The sequence below is a fragment of the Tyto alba genome, unplaced genomic scaffold (genome assembly GCF_018691265.1).
Source record: "Tyto alba isolate M040663 unplaced genomic scaffold, T.alba_DEE_v4.0 Super-Scaffold_12, whole genome shotgun sequence".
In the NCBI taxonomy this organism is placed as follows: Eukaryota; Metazoa; Chordata; class Aves; order Strigiformes; family Tytonidae; genus Tyto; species Tyto alba.
In genome coordinates this window covers 6,763,662-6,777,790 of record NW_024881274.1, presented here as the reverse complement: position 1 = coordinate 6,777,790, position 14,129 = coordinate 6,763,662, and positions in this window count along the sequence as shown.

Sequence of the window (14,129 nt, the reverse complement as noted above, 5' to 3'; positions counted from 1 at the left end):
AGCTGCTGCAGCAAGTTTTGCTGGCAAAAGTGCGGCGGAGGTGTTTTCTACCCGCTCTTTTGCAGGTGAGCTTCCTGCAGGCTGCCAGGCCAGGGCTCGGCATGGGGATGGGCACAAGCCCCGCGCGCCCGCGTCCTCCTCCCCCAGCACCCTCGTGCCTCCGGCAGCCGTCTGTGCTCACAGACCAGAGCAAGGGCGATGCAACGATTTATTTTTATACAGCCCATTTCATTTATCATCAGTGCATCAGAAAGCAACAATTCACCTTTCAATGCACCAGCTGAAAAATCTCGGGCTCCGCTCTGCTTGGCAGCGCCTCAGATTGGCCCTTTCCTGAGGCTGGGTGTTTAGCAGAGACTTAGAGCTCAATCTGTTTAGCTTATCGAAAAATAGCCTGAGATGTGACTTGATTACAGTGTGCAAGTACCTTCCCAGGGAGAAAACTGCCGGGTATTAAAGGGCTCTTTAACTTAGCTGAGAGAGGAATAATAAGAACTGAGGGCTTGAAGATAAAGTCAGACAAACTGAAACTCAAAATCAGGTGCCAGTCTGCAGCGAGGAGGGCGCAGAGTGGCTGGAGCAGGGTCCCCGGGCACCCTTCTCAAGGTGATGCCCTGGCTGGACCGTGGGTGCTGGGGACCGGGGCTCCTCACTCGGGGGGTGGCTTCGTCCTGCCCCTACGGCTCTGGCCCTGTGCAGACACGGGCTCGGACAGCAGCAGGATGAGGCTGGTGGCATCGTGGACAAGGGGGATGGGGGGTCTAAATTTTGCTTCCCAGGCACATCTGAAAATCTTGCTGTCCCATGGTACCTCTGCCAGAGCCCGGGAGCACGTCAGCCCCCGAGGTGACCTTTCCTGGGACAGCTGGAGCCTCCCTCTCTGTACCGGGGAAATTCCAGCCTGGCGAAAACTGCTCATTGTGAAGGAACTTGATCCTGAAAACCAAAATCCCTCTCTCCACGCTGCCTGTACCCCCGCTCTCCTCCGCTGCCAAGAGCCCGCGGGAGCCCGGAAAGCACGCGGGGACGTCTTCGTCCTGCTGTGCTCCACCGTCCCTGCGACCAACGGCTGCACATCTAACGATTCCCCGCCGGGAGTTAATCTCGACTGTTAGCATGTCAGGTTGATGGTGGATTAAACAAGGGGGTTAGCATCAAATAATTTCCCTCCCGCTCCAAGTGGGGAGGCAGGAAATATAATCACTGCGGTTTTATTCTGCTTAGGCTAAAAAAGCTCCCTGGCATGTGGCCGGGCGCTGCCAGCCGTGCCGGTGGCACGGGGAGGCCCGTGCCCAGGACGCTGCGGGGACAGCGCCGCCTCTGCCGCACGCGGGTCCCCACCGGCACCGGGACGGGATGCCGAGAGCAGGGGCTGCTCGTCCCGGGGGGCTTGGGGAGGGGTCCCTGCTGGGCAGCGCTCGCGTAGCTGCTGCAGCTGGGTCACACCAAGCTGTTCCCGGGGCGTGAGGCGTGTGTGTGGGCAGCGGCTGATCCGGCTGATCCGCTGGCTCGGGGCAGGGGCTGAGCCATCCTTCAGATGCCCCCGAGGGGGGCACAAAACCCGCGGCTGGAGAGAAGGAAGCGGTCCCAGCACCTTCCTCCCCGCTGCTCCTGCCAGCCTGGGCTCAGCTGTGGCCAGCCGAGGATGGAAGAGCCGTCAGGTGTGAGAGCAGATCTGTCCAGCCAAGCTCCCAGGTCCCAGAGCCAGGGCCAGGGATGCAGCCCTGATCCGACGGCTGCCGTGCTGCAGACTTTGCCAGCTCTCATCCCAAGCTTCCTCCCCACCTGCGATCACAGGATCCACTGTCAGCACCGGGGCACGGCACTGCCCTCTCAGCCACTATAAAAAGTAAAACAAACCCTCTAATCCAGGGTGTGTGTTTGATAAAAAGAACTCACGCGGCTCTGGCTGGGGGCAGGGGCAGAGCAGCCGGCCCTGTGCTCGGCGCAGAGTCTCGCCCTCTCTTCAGACCGAAGCGCCGCGGGGTAGCAGCCGGCTTCCCATCCGCGCATCCTCTTTGGCCCAAATCTCCTCGGTCTCTGGAGGTTACTCAGCTGCTTTCATCCGAGGAGCATTTCCAGGGCAGGCAAGTCCCTGGCCAGGCGAGGAGGAGGGGACGGCTCTGTCTGCAGAAGGTGTCCCGGGCGAGGGGGTGGCCCAGCAGCGGTGCGTGGGTTGGCGTGGGGCTGCAATGAGGGGGAGCACAGTCATTTGCTTCCCCATCAGAATGCCAAGAAACCCCACAGAGCTCCCCCCACGGCATCCGGGGTTCCAGGTCTGAGCCAGTGCGGGGGCTCCTCCTGCCCAGGAGGGGAGATGCTGCTGGGAGTTATTCCCGAGGAGGATTTGCCACGTGTCTCCTTCTCCCCCAGCGATGGGCTGCCTGCTTCTCCCCGGCTCGAGACGGGACCTGGTGACCCCACGGGCTGCTCCCCGGCAGCAGCGCAGGTGAAACGCAGCTCCCTCCCTGCAGCTGCCTCCCCACTGCCACAGCCCTGGGGCCAAACCTCCTCTGCCCTGCCAGAGGAAAGGCTCTCCTGCCTCTCCAGGCTCACTGCTTTTAGGGAAACTTATGGGAATCTCCTCAGCCTAAGACTGGTCAATCGGATGAAACCAGCCAAAAGGTCCTGGGCTGGCACCAATGCCCAGGCAGATGCTGCCCGGCACGTGCCCACCTCACTTTTCTAGGAAGCTGAGCTAAAAATACTGTCCTAGGGCTGTGCAGCGAAAGACTGGGCAGATCCTTGGCTACTGGAAGCCCGAGTGATTTACAGCCCGTAGCTTGTGTGTGATCCCAGCCCCGCTGACCCCGGGGCTGCACAGGGACAATCCCGGCCTGTGGCACCCGGGGCCGAGGCCAGGGCACATCTCCATCGGGCAGAAGAGCAGGGAGAGCACAGGTATCCTCCTTCTCCAGAGCTGCCGGACGGGGGTTGCCGCTCTCATTCTTGCCATTTTTTAGGTGACTCTGCATTTGGTCTGTGCATTGGCAGGATGTGGGGAAGGGAGGGGATGCAGCACGGAGGGGGGTGAGATCCAGGGATGGCTCAGCGGGTGGTGGCACAGCCTGGGGCCCATGGGGACCCGCAGCACAATCTGCAATATCAGAAAATTCCCAAACAAAATTTCATGCACTGAATCTCAGGGCTGCGATTCTGCTGAGACCTGGCTTTATAATTGGATCTGTCAGAAACCTGTCACACTTAATGTGCAGCTGCCAACACTCCGTGCGGCCCCTCGCCGCGCTCAGTGCCCAGTGCCGGTGCTGCCCCACTCCCTGCCCCTCGGAAAAGCCTGGAAAGCCTTGTCCTGCTGTGCCCGTCACGCCAACCCACTGCGGGAACATCCCCCACTGGTGTTGGGAACAGCTGTGACGGGAGCGCTGCTCATCCCACCCATCCCAGGCACCGACCCCTCGGCATTCAGCCTGCCAAGAGCTCTCCCATCCCACCCAGAGCCGTGGGCTGGGAACAGCCAGTCTCCTGTCCCAGTCCGTGCTGCCGGCTGCGGCTGCGGGGCTCGGTATGAAGAGGCAGGAGGTTTTGCACCCAAGGGACATGGGACACGCTGTCGCTGTCGGCTTGGTGAGTGCTCCTGGTCCATCCCGCCCTTCCTCCTCCTCACACACCACCCGGCTGCTGCTCCTCCCGCAGCCGTGGTTATTTTGGCAGATGGTTTTTGTTTGGTACTTTGCTCCCGTCCCCCAGTTTCTCTGCTGTTACCCAAACTGGGGCACGGCGGGGCAGTGCTGGTATGAAAGAGCATGAAGCTGCTTTTCCTTCCCGTCCCGTGTGGGACCACCCGCATGTTCCTGGAAGTTCTTTGATGTTGTTTACCCTCCCCGGCACAGGGCAGAGCCCTGGGCAGTGCGGTGGGACATCGCAGCCCCTTGCTCAGGTTGGGCTGTTACTCACTCCCATCCCCAAAGCCCCCATGGAGAGGCCGGGGCATTTGGGGCTTATGAGGAAGTGTCCAGGGTTTTCCAGGAAAAGGCCAGGATTTCTGGTTTCTCTCTCTGCCCTAGGGACCAGAAGTTCGGGCTGGGCACTGGGGAAATCTGGCTGCCTGGGATTTTCCAGCTTGAGGAAAGATCCAGCTTGCACCTGACCCTCCAGCCCTGGGAGCGGGACGGTGTGGGACAGCCCCTGCTTTGGCTTGGTAACGGCCCGAGTTTTGCCTCAAGGTGCCTCAGTTTCCCTCTCTGCTGCCAGGGAAGGCGGTGGGACCGTGCCGGTGAGGCCGTGGCGGTGTCAGTGAGGCATGGGAGCCCAGGAGCCTGTGGCTGCCAAGGAGGAGTGTGCCTGTGTGTTCTTCACCTGAGTAATCAAACTCTTTATCCAGTGTTTGATTAAAGGCCACAAAACATATTATCTTTGATTCTTTCACTTATTTTTGTTCCCTTCATTTGTCCCTTGGAGATGAGGGTTGCTCTGGTACTTATTAGTCACAAAGCCCTAACCTCGCACTGCGTTCTTGCTATCTGAGAAATGAATTATTAATGGTGCATTAAACAGAGACTGGAAAGGGGCCCTGGGACACTGATAATCAGGAGCTAATTGAGGAAGAAATGAGATATCACTCCTGTTGCAGAACGAGGACTTGTGCAGCGCTGTGATACCAAAGGTGACCCTGCTGCCACTCCTGGGCTGACTGTGGCAGGCTCTGCTGGCCCAGCCTGCTCTGATGGGTCACACGAGCACACACTGCCTGGCCGGGATGCTCAGCCCTGGCCGGGATGCTCAGCCCTGGTTGGGATGCTCAGCCCTGGCCGGGATGCTCAGCCCTGGCCGGGATGCTCAGCCCTGGCCGGGATGCTCAGCCCTGGCTGGGATGCTCAGCCCTGGCCGGGATGCTCAGCCCTGGCCGGGATGCTCAGCCCTGGTCGGGATGCTCAGCCCTGGCCGGGATGCTCAGCCCTGGTTGGGATGCTCAGCCCTGGTCGGGATGCTCAGCCCTGGTTGGGATGCTCAGCCCTGGCTGGGATGCTCAGCCCTGGCCGGGATGCTCAGCCCTGGCTGGGATGCTCAGCCCTGGCCGGGATGCTCAGCCCTGGTTGGGATGCTCAGCCCTGGCCGGGATGCTCAGCCCTGGCCGGGATGCTCAGCCCTGGTCGGGATGCTCAGCCCTGGCCGGGATGCTCAGCCCTGGTTGGGATGCTCAGCCCTGGTCGGGATGCTCAGCCCTGGTTGGGATGCTCAGCCCTGGCTGGGATGCTCAGCCCTGGCCGGGATGCTCAGCCCTGGCTGGGATGCTCAGCCCTGGCCGGGATGCTCAGCCCTGGTTGGGATGCTCAGCCCTGGCCGGGATGCTCAGCCCTGGCCGGGATGCTCAGCCCTGGTCGGGATGCTCAGCCCTGGCCGGGATGCTCAGCCCTGGTTGGGATGCTCAGCCCTGGCCGGGATGCTCAGCCCTGGTTGGGGTGCTCAGCCCTGGCCGGGATGCTCAGCCCTGGCTGGGATGCTCAGCCCTGGCCGGGATGCTCAGCCCTGGTCGGGATGCTCTGCGTGGTCCCTGTGCTCTGCTGTGTCCCACGTCTCCTGCCTGTGCAGGAGGATCAGAGCACCCGGTTTTCAGGACAGTCTCTCCCAGAGGGACGAAGCCGTCGGGCACCGGCGCTCACCGTGCTTCAGCTACCCCTGGGTGAGCCGGCACAGCCGGGGCACGGGCTGGGGGGCACAGGGGGACCGGGACCAGTGGCTGTGGCAGCGTTAGGCAGCAGGGACAAATGTGACTGTTGGAGTCAGGGGATCAGCACAGATTTTTTCCAGGCAGCGTGCTCAGCCCAGCCCCATGCCAATACGCCAGCTGAGGCCTGGCAGAGCTCGGCTGAGGGGTGGTGCGGCGAGGAGAGGGTCTTTCCCAGGAGACTGGAGGAGCTCAGCCCCTGGCCCCTCTGGCACGGCAGGGATGGGAGATGAAATCCTGCGGTTTTGAGGCAGAGACTGACTGAGCAGAGCCGTGCGGCAAGGCGGGAGGGCTCATAGCCCGGAGTGGTGTTTATTTATTTTTCAAGTGTGTCCCCTGGCATCGGCTGCGTCCCCACTCCCCTGCCTTGCTCTGGGCTGTCGCAGGAAGCTGCCTGGCACGCCAGCAGCTGGGGAGCAAACAGCGGCGTCAGCAAGCAGGAAGGTGCATTAATAAAAGATGCTGGCAGCCCTGCGGCGGGGGGGCTGGCACACACTGGGGGGGGCTGGCACACGTTGGGGGGGGCTGGCACACACTGGGGGGGAGGGATGGCACACATTGGGGGGGGCTGGCACACACTGGGGGGGGCTGGCACACACTGGCGGGGGGGCTGGCACACATTGGGGGGGGCTGGCACACATTGGGGGGGGGCTGGCACACACTGGGGGGGGCTGGCACACATTGGGGGGGGCTGGCACACACTGGGGGCAGCTGGCACACACTGGGGGGACCCCGGGCTGGGAGCCCCCAGGGCTCAGGCAGACAGCAGGAAGAAATTGGATGGATCCATTCAGGCCCCTAGAAAGCTGCTGCATCCCAGATTTTCGATGGCATAAAGCAGCTCCAGGGGCCGGCCGGGAGCACCCGGCCATGGGGAGGAGGTTTCTTCCTCCAGGGTTTCCAGCGGGCACCCAGGGCAGCAGCCCGGGGCGGCACCTCTGCTCACAGCTGGCTGCTCCCCGTGTCCCGGGGAGATGTCCCACCTTGGCAGTGGCTGCTCAGGGTCTTGGGTCCCACCTGGGCTTCTGCACAAGTGGTTGTGGGCTGAACAAGTTCAATCACCTTTTATTTACAATCTTTTGTGGTTTTCTACACAGCTTTGAGCCACAGGCCTGTCAAATTTCTCCTCTTCCACCCTGGCTGCATTAAAGCATAAAAAATGTCTCCTTTTAAGCCTGAGCCAAGCAGCAAACCTGTGCGAGCCATAAAACTTTCTGCAGCAGCTGAGGCAAAGCTGTGGAAAATGCTGTGGCACAGGTGATGTCCTCTTCTTGCTGCTGGGGAACTGAAAATCTCTGAAACAGCTGCTCAGTGCCAGGACGGAGAGCTCGGGGTGCAGGCAGGGGCAGCCGGGGGCTTGGTCTGGGACAGCAGTAAAAGTGCATGATGGAAAACAGCATTTATTTTTCTGTTATAAAACATACTGTTCACGTTGCTAAAACAGTCAGGGTTAGTACTAGAAGGTGTTGAGCAAATCACAGCTTTTCTCTATGCCTCAGTTGACCTCCTGGAGAAGGGGGTGCTGGCAGCTCCCCTGTGGTGCAGGCAGGGCAGCTGAGCCCTCGCACCCAGATGGGGCCACTCAGCCTCCCCCACGCCGGGGCTGAGGCTTTAAAGGTGAGTGGGGTGGGGGTGGGTTGCCCTTGGGGAGGAGAAGAGGACTAGGTTGGTTTGGTGGGGAAATGGCTCTTTCTGCTGCTGGGGTGGAGTTGGCCGTGGTGATGCTCCTGAGCTCCAAGGTGGGAGCTGGCAGCACGTGGGGGGGCTGGGGGGAGCAGCTCTGCCCCATAGCACATACCCAGGCTTCTTCCCGTGGGCCTGATCCTGCCCAGCCCGTCCTGCTGTGATCCATGAGCCGGGGACCTGCGGGGGCTGCCCGGGCTGGGACCCCCGACCTCGCAGTGCTGGTTCCCTGCCGCTGTGACCCGCGGGGCTGTCCGGGGCCGGGGCTGCTCCTGGGGCTCCAGCCTGTCCCCCTGCTCTGTGCCGTGGGGGCACGGCTCCCCCTGCTCCCCCCGCTCCAGCACCGCGTGCCTCAGTGGTCCCTCTGGGTCGTGGGGGGCTGGAGAAATCCGGGGTGGGGGGAAGCTGCTGTCGATGGCCGCCCCGGCCACGAGCGGCCGATGTCGGGCTGGCACAGCCCCAGCGTGTCCCACTGTCCCACTGTCCCCCCCCTTGCTGTGTGCCTTTCCAGGCGCCGGGGGGGTTGGGCTGGAGACCCGACTGTCCTGCTCCCCGCGCAGCTCCGCTCCCCCCGTGCGCCCGGCCGGGGCTCCGGCTCCGCTCCGACGTCGCACCGAAGCTGCCGCGGTTCATCCAGACTCCTCGTATAAATATGTATGTACTGATGCAATGCTCTTCTAAATATAAAGCTTTATCTGGAATTTCATTTAAACATTAAGTGTAGATAATTTATTTATAATTAATGTAGACATCAAGTCCCATCTCTGGAATGCCTGTGAGCATTTATAATTGGGAGGTAAGTCAGGCGCTAGAGGCTGGGCCTCTTATCAGTTTCATTTTAATTTTCCTCCTACAGCAAACGAAGCTGGTGCAATTCATCTCTCATTAGGAGGAAGCACAAAACTCCCCTAAAATAACAGTTTTATAGGGAACATGTAATAAACCCATCTTTGTTCCTCTTCTCACCTTTGATAATGTTACAAGGGCTCACAGCTCTCTTCAAAGTGTTGCTCTGCCTTAAAAATAAGTCTATTAAAAATTAAAACCACTTTTCTATACAATGAAATTTACTCCCTGCAATTATGCAGAGGGACTAGTTATCTTCCTTTTGTAGATTTTAATTAAAAGTTGCCACGGGAAGGAAAGAACCACTGCCATAAAATAATAGAAGTCTCCCCACTAACGCTGAGTTATTGGTGCCTCTTTCACTCGGGTGGCTTTCCAGGAGCTGGTGCTGTGGCTGAGGAAGAGCTAGCCCGGGGCTGCGAGGGGAGCGGTGCTGGGGGCGGCTCCCAGGAGCCGGTGCCGGAGGTCCCTCTGTTATCCCTGCACCCATGGGTGCCCAAACGGGCGCTCGGCTCGGCAGGAAGCCCGTCCCGTGCCGAACCCCCGGCAGCGCTGGCTCTGGCCCCTTTGCGCTTCTGTGCTCTGGTTGGAAAACAGGGCCCACAGCACCCATGGGTGCAGGGTGCTGGTGTCGGGGTGCTGGTGGCTGTGCAGAGCCCGGGGTGCAAACGGGCTGTCTGCACATCCCGGCTGTGCCAGGGCCGCGGGGGCACGGCTGCCCGGCGGTGTTTAACCTCCCGCGGTGGAGGGTGCCAGGGCCGAGGGACGGACCCCAACTCCCAGCGTTTCCGTGCCGGGTAGTCGCTCCCCTGTTGCCGTTTGGGCTCCAAAGCTTTTGCTAGCACACGCTTTGCCTCAGGCTTTCGTAGGCTCCAGGTCAGCACCTCTTGTGCCCAAGATTTTGATACGCCCGGAGAGGGCTTTGTGGTTTCCATCCTCCCTTTGCTCCCAACCAAGCCACCCCCGTGGAGCAAGGCTTGTGGTGAGATGGCATCCGTCGGGCGTGGGGACAGACACACAGACAGGTCACTGTCCCAGCACTCTTGCCCTGTCCCTAAAAGCTAAAGGAAGGCGCTGCTGGAGCGCGGGCTGATCTTCAAACTGCACACCCCAGAGTGCTGCTGGTAATGGCCAAACCTCGCAGAGGAGTGCTGAGATTTAATTAATGAGTTATTTGCAAAGTGTTCGTGTGGAAAGGGCTGTATAAATGGGAAAGTTTATTCCATTTTTATAACTCTTACAGAGTGCAAACCTTTGTCCCTGAGGACACCGTGGGCTCCTCTGAATCCAAACGTGGGTGTTTGCCGGGCCGGTGCCCTCCCTGCCCGTGCTGGCTGCCGGGTCCAGCACCGCATCTGGCCAGAGCCAGGTAAGCTGCTAATTTGGCTAACGAGCACAGTGTGGGTCTGAGAGCTGAGGTGCTGCGATTGCTCGGGCCCTCACTTGCCCGTGGTGGTTTCTGGCTTTGCCAGGGGCTGGTGGTGCTGCCGTGCCCGCATCCCGGCACCCATCGCCCACCTCCGCAGCGCCTCTGGGAATTTAAGGTGGAAAACCTGGAACCCATCAAAGATGGGCCCTTGCACCCAGGCTATGGAGCGGGACCGATCCTGCCCCACGCCAGGGGTGGGCAGGGTCACTGCCGCCTCGGCACAAAGGCAGGGACGATGCCCCACGGGCTGGGGCTGCCCGTCGGTGTCACTTCTGTAACCGGTTATGGCTGTTGAGATGTTCTGCTGCCTGTCTCCCCACCTCCTGCCCCTTTCTCCTGGCTGTAAAGACGCTGACCCTCATTGATCTGATTTGAATCGTTTATAAAATCTTTATGGGCTTTTGAGAAGATTTTAATTCCCTGACAGTGCTGCTTTCACCAAAAAAAAAAAAAAAAAAAAAAAAATTATGACTCAATGAGCAATTATAGGCTTACCAGCTGCTGAACAGCCCCGGCAGCTGCCGGAGCAGCTTGGCACAGCTCGGCGCGGCGGCCGAGGAGCCAGCGAGGCTTCCTGGAAAGCGATGCTGGGACTGAGCCGCCCAGCATCGACCTCCCCGGGCTGCGGGACCCCGGGCTCAGTTCCTGCAGCACGGCCCCTCCGCTGCCCCCGTCCCCCGTGGGCCTCGGTGCCCAGAAGCCGGGGCAGGGACAGGTTCTGCTGGTCCCCCGTGGCGTGGGAGGCAGCGACACCAGGGGAGGGGACGAACAGCTCTGGAGAGCCAGCACCACAACCGGCCAGCGCCGGTGGGACCCCGGCGGGTCCTCGTCCCCTCGGAGAAACCTCCAGCCCTCAGTGGCCCCTTGCCCGGAGGAGGCTGGGGGGCTCTCGGCCCTGGCTGGGCTCCCTCGGGGGGCACTTTGGCAGACCCTGCGCAGCCGTTTTGGAGGGACCCGCCGCTCATGAATCGCACGCGAGCTGTGGTGCTGGCGGCACCGGCTCCGTGCCCGGTGCTTACAGCCAGGTTCTGCGCGGGGGCCAGCGGCCCGGGGTGACTTTTGGTGCTCATGGCTCGGGCTTGCTCCTCGCGGAGCAGGGAAGGGCTTTGCAATAATCAGCTGCTTCAAATTGCTTTCACAGACCCTCGCTTGTGCCTCTCTCCTGGAGGCGGGGGTAGCTGAGGGTCTAGATTGTGGTTTTCGGAGGTGGGCTCCTCCTCATCATCCCCTTTCCTATCCACTGGTGATTTGGGACCCCAACGCTGCGCAGGAGCCTGGGGCTCTCTGGGCAGGACATGGGCAAGGCTCCTGGTCCTGTGGCTCCACGTTTGGGACTGGAAATGTCTCAATGGCATCGTGTCCAGGACAGCCTTCGGCTCCTCCGTCACCCCCACCCAGGACCCGGCTCACCGGCGAGGTGCCACCCCGGTGTCCCCGGGCAGTGCCAGCACCTCCCTGTGCAGCGCCATGCTCGGAGCTGCCGGGGCCAACAACGCAGCTCCCGTGCTGCCGTGAGGATGCAGACGGTTGGGTTAATGGTAAAACTTCTTATTTACTGAACGCAGAGCTGCTGAACTCCACAGACATGAGGATTAGTGAAGCTTCAGCCCTGATGAGTGCCCGTTCCCTCGTAGGCTCATTTCTTCTCTTTGAATGCAAAAAGCTGCTGTAAAGAAATGAGCACGGGGGTGGGAGAAACTTTGTGAGCAACTGCAGCGAGGTGGAGGATTTGGATGTGCTGTTCCTTCTGCAGCTCTGTCCCACAGCATTTCCGTGTGGTGCAGCTGGAGATGACCTTCTCTTTGTTTAGACATTTGTCTTCATTTTCGGAAATATCTGCAGTACACTAATAGGTTTAAGGGCGATGAGTCTCCATTGGCCTCAGCACAAACAATATCTTGGGGAGAAGCTGAACTAAACACAAGAAAAAAGGTGTCTCCAGGAGGATTAGCCAGCGCTGCTGAGATGCATATCACATTGATTGCCTTGCCCTGTCTTTGTGTGGTTTCTGGAAGGGAAAACAAGTTTACCTGCAGCCTGTTAGAGTTCATTTTGAGCGAGCTGAGGCTGGGTCTGTGTGGGAAGGTGGGAGCAGACAGGGCTGGGCAAGGTTGTGTGGGAAATAAAGAACAGAATGTGAAGCTAGCATCAGTTTAAAGATTTTCATGAGGAATTTAATCAGCAAAGCCTGTTTGCCTGGTGGGGAGCAGTGCCCGGCAGAGCCGGGCTCCCCTCGGTGGGGTCCTGCTGAGGACAGTTTGTGTGAGCTGCTCGGATCCGACCCTGCGGCTGGGAACTGCTCCCTCCGCCCGCCCCGCACTCTCACTCCTCTTCTTGACACAGCAAAGCGTCACCAGCTCGGTCCCTCCGTAGGGACAGGCTCGAATGGACATGAAAGTTTAGTTTAATTTAAAAAATCCCTGCATGCAGGCTTGCTAAATATACCATGAAAACTTCAGGAAATGGGAAAGAAGGCAAGAGGAGTATTGCATTAGACTGTGAGCGATGTGAACGGCTGCCTTCGGGAGGGGGGAGCCAGCGGTTACGGTGGAGGGGGGTGACTCGGTGGAGGGGGGTGACTCGTCCGTGCTCCCCGGTGCTGGAATGCCGGGAGATGTGGGTTGGGCGAGAGGCCTCGTCCCTGCGCTTCCCGGTTCCCACGCCTGGAATGGGGGGGGTACGGCGCCCATCCCCGCGGCGTGGTGGAGGCAGGATGAGGCTGTAAGGGTTAACGTGAATGAAAAAAATCTGTGGAGGAGCTGCAGCCCTGTCTCTGCTCCTCGGAGAGGAAGGCTACACCGTAATCGTCAAGCTCCTGACAGCTAAGGTAATGCAAGGTTTGAGATCCATTAGAGTGCCTGTAATTATTTATAGGGAGGAAAAAAACACCCTACGTTGTGAAAATCAGATGGCACAGCAAATAAATGCACCAAGCTTTGGAGAAAGGATTCTTAAAACCCAAAGTAATTTCTAATGAGCTCCACGCCGAGGCTCAGTGGTGCCGCAGTGCTGTCCCTCGGGACCTGCCCCTGGCTCCGGTGGCAGCGAGGAGAGGGGCTCGTGGTGTGCACATCATAACCCCGTGCTGCCGGGCCATCCGCTTGTGTTCCAAGAGCTACAGACCCAGAAATAGCTGCTGAGGGGGGAGCTCAGAGCCCAGCCTCTCCGTTCCAGGATTCCACCTCCCTGGCAGCCCTGGGCCCCTCGAGCCCTCCGCAGCCACGGTCCCCACGGGCTCAGAGGAGCCCAGAGCAGCACGTGCTCTGTCCTCGTCTCCAGCCCTCTGCCAGCGACTTCACAGGGCTGGACGGACTCTTCACCTTGGCAGCAATTCCGCTTTTTAGTGGAGGCAAAACAGCAAGTGGGTGAGCGCTGCCAGAGATGGGAGCCCCGGAGTGCCTCTGCTCTGGAGGAGAGCTCTCCTGGCCAGGGAGCCCAGGCGCCCAGAGCAATTCCCTCCCAGCCGGGCTCAGAGCTTAATTAGCAGTTTTGCGAAGTGCTTTGAGATCCTCTGCGAAATGTCCTGGAGGAGGGCAAAGTGTGATTATATAACGTGTCTAGACAGAATATTCCTTGGGGTGGGGAGCAGGTCGTTTTTATATCTGCTCTTCCATGTCAACGCTGCGTGGCCCCTCTCAAAGGTTCTGGGAGTTGCTCAAATATTAACAACAATGTCAACGATAGGACAACACATGCTTTTGCACTCAGAAAAATGTTGATCTTAGCACAAGCACGCTGTGTGTTGGCACCGGGGCCCTTGCCCGGTGGGTGCCTTGTGCCGCAGCAGTGCTGGGTTATGAGCAGAGAGCATCTCCCTGAGGGACCCCCCCCCCGGATCAGGCCCCTCCAGCCCCTTCCGAGCGGCGGGGCCGGCTGCCACACGGGAACCGCAGCCGCTCCCTGGGCCACACCGGGGGCTCTGCCACCAGAGAACCCTCGCAGCCCCTGCGGGGCCACCGCTGCCACCTCCCCTGTCCCCTCTGAGGGCTCCTGTAGAGCCGGGCCTCCCTGCTCCTGTGCGCTGGCACTGGGGACCCCTGTCCTGGCAGGACTGAGAGCTGACCCCCTCTGTGCTCTGGGGGGCTGGTGGCACCGGGCATCTCTGTGCCCTGAACTTGGGGTGCCCTCCACGCACCCTCCTCCGTGTGCCCAGCCACACACCTCACAGACCCCCCGAATACCCTGGAAAGGGTCTGGGGAGCCACCGCGCTCCCCCGGGGTGCCCAGGGGGCTGTGGCAGCACAGGGGTCCCCGGGGCCCCCCGGGACCCCGCTCAGATGCCCACTCCAGCTCCCGCAGCCCCGGGGCACCCCGGACCGAGGGGGGTGCGGGCCCCCCCCCCCCGGGCCCCGCTGCAGGATTCAGCACCGGGATGCGTCGCTGCGGTTCCTCCCTCCCACCTCGTACGGGCGCACGGCGCCGGGGGAGGCGGGGGGGGACGGCGGCGGCGTGCGCGCTGCCTTCATCCCCCCCTTCCTCCTCCTC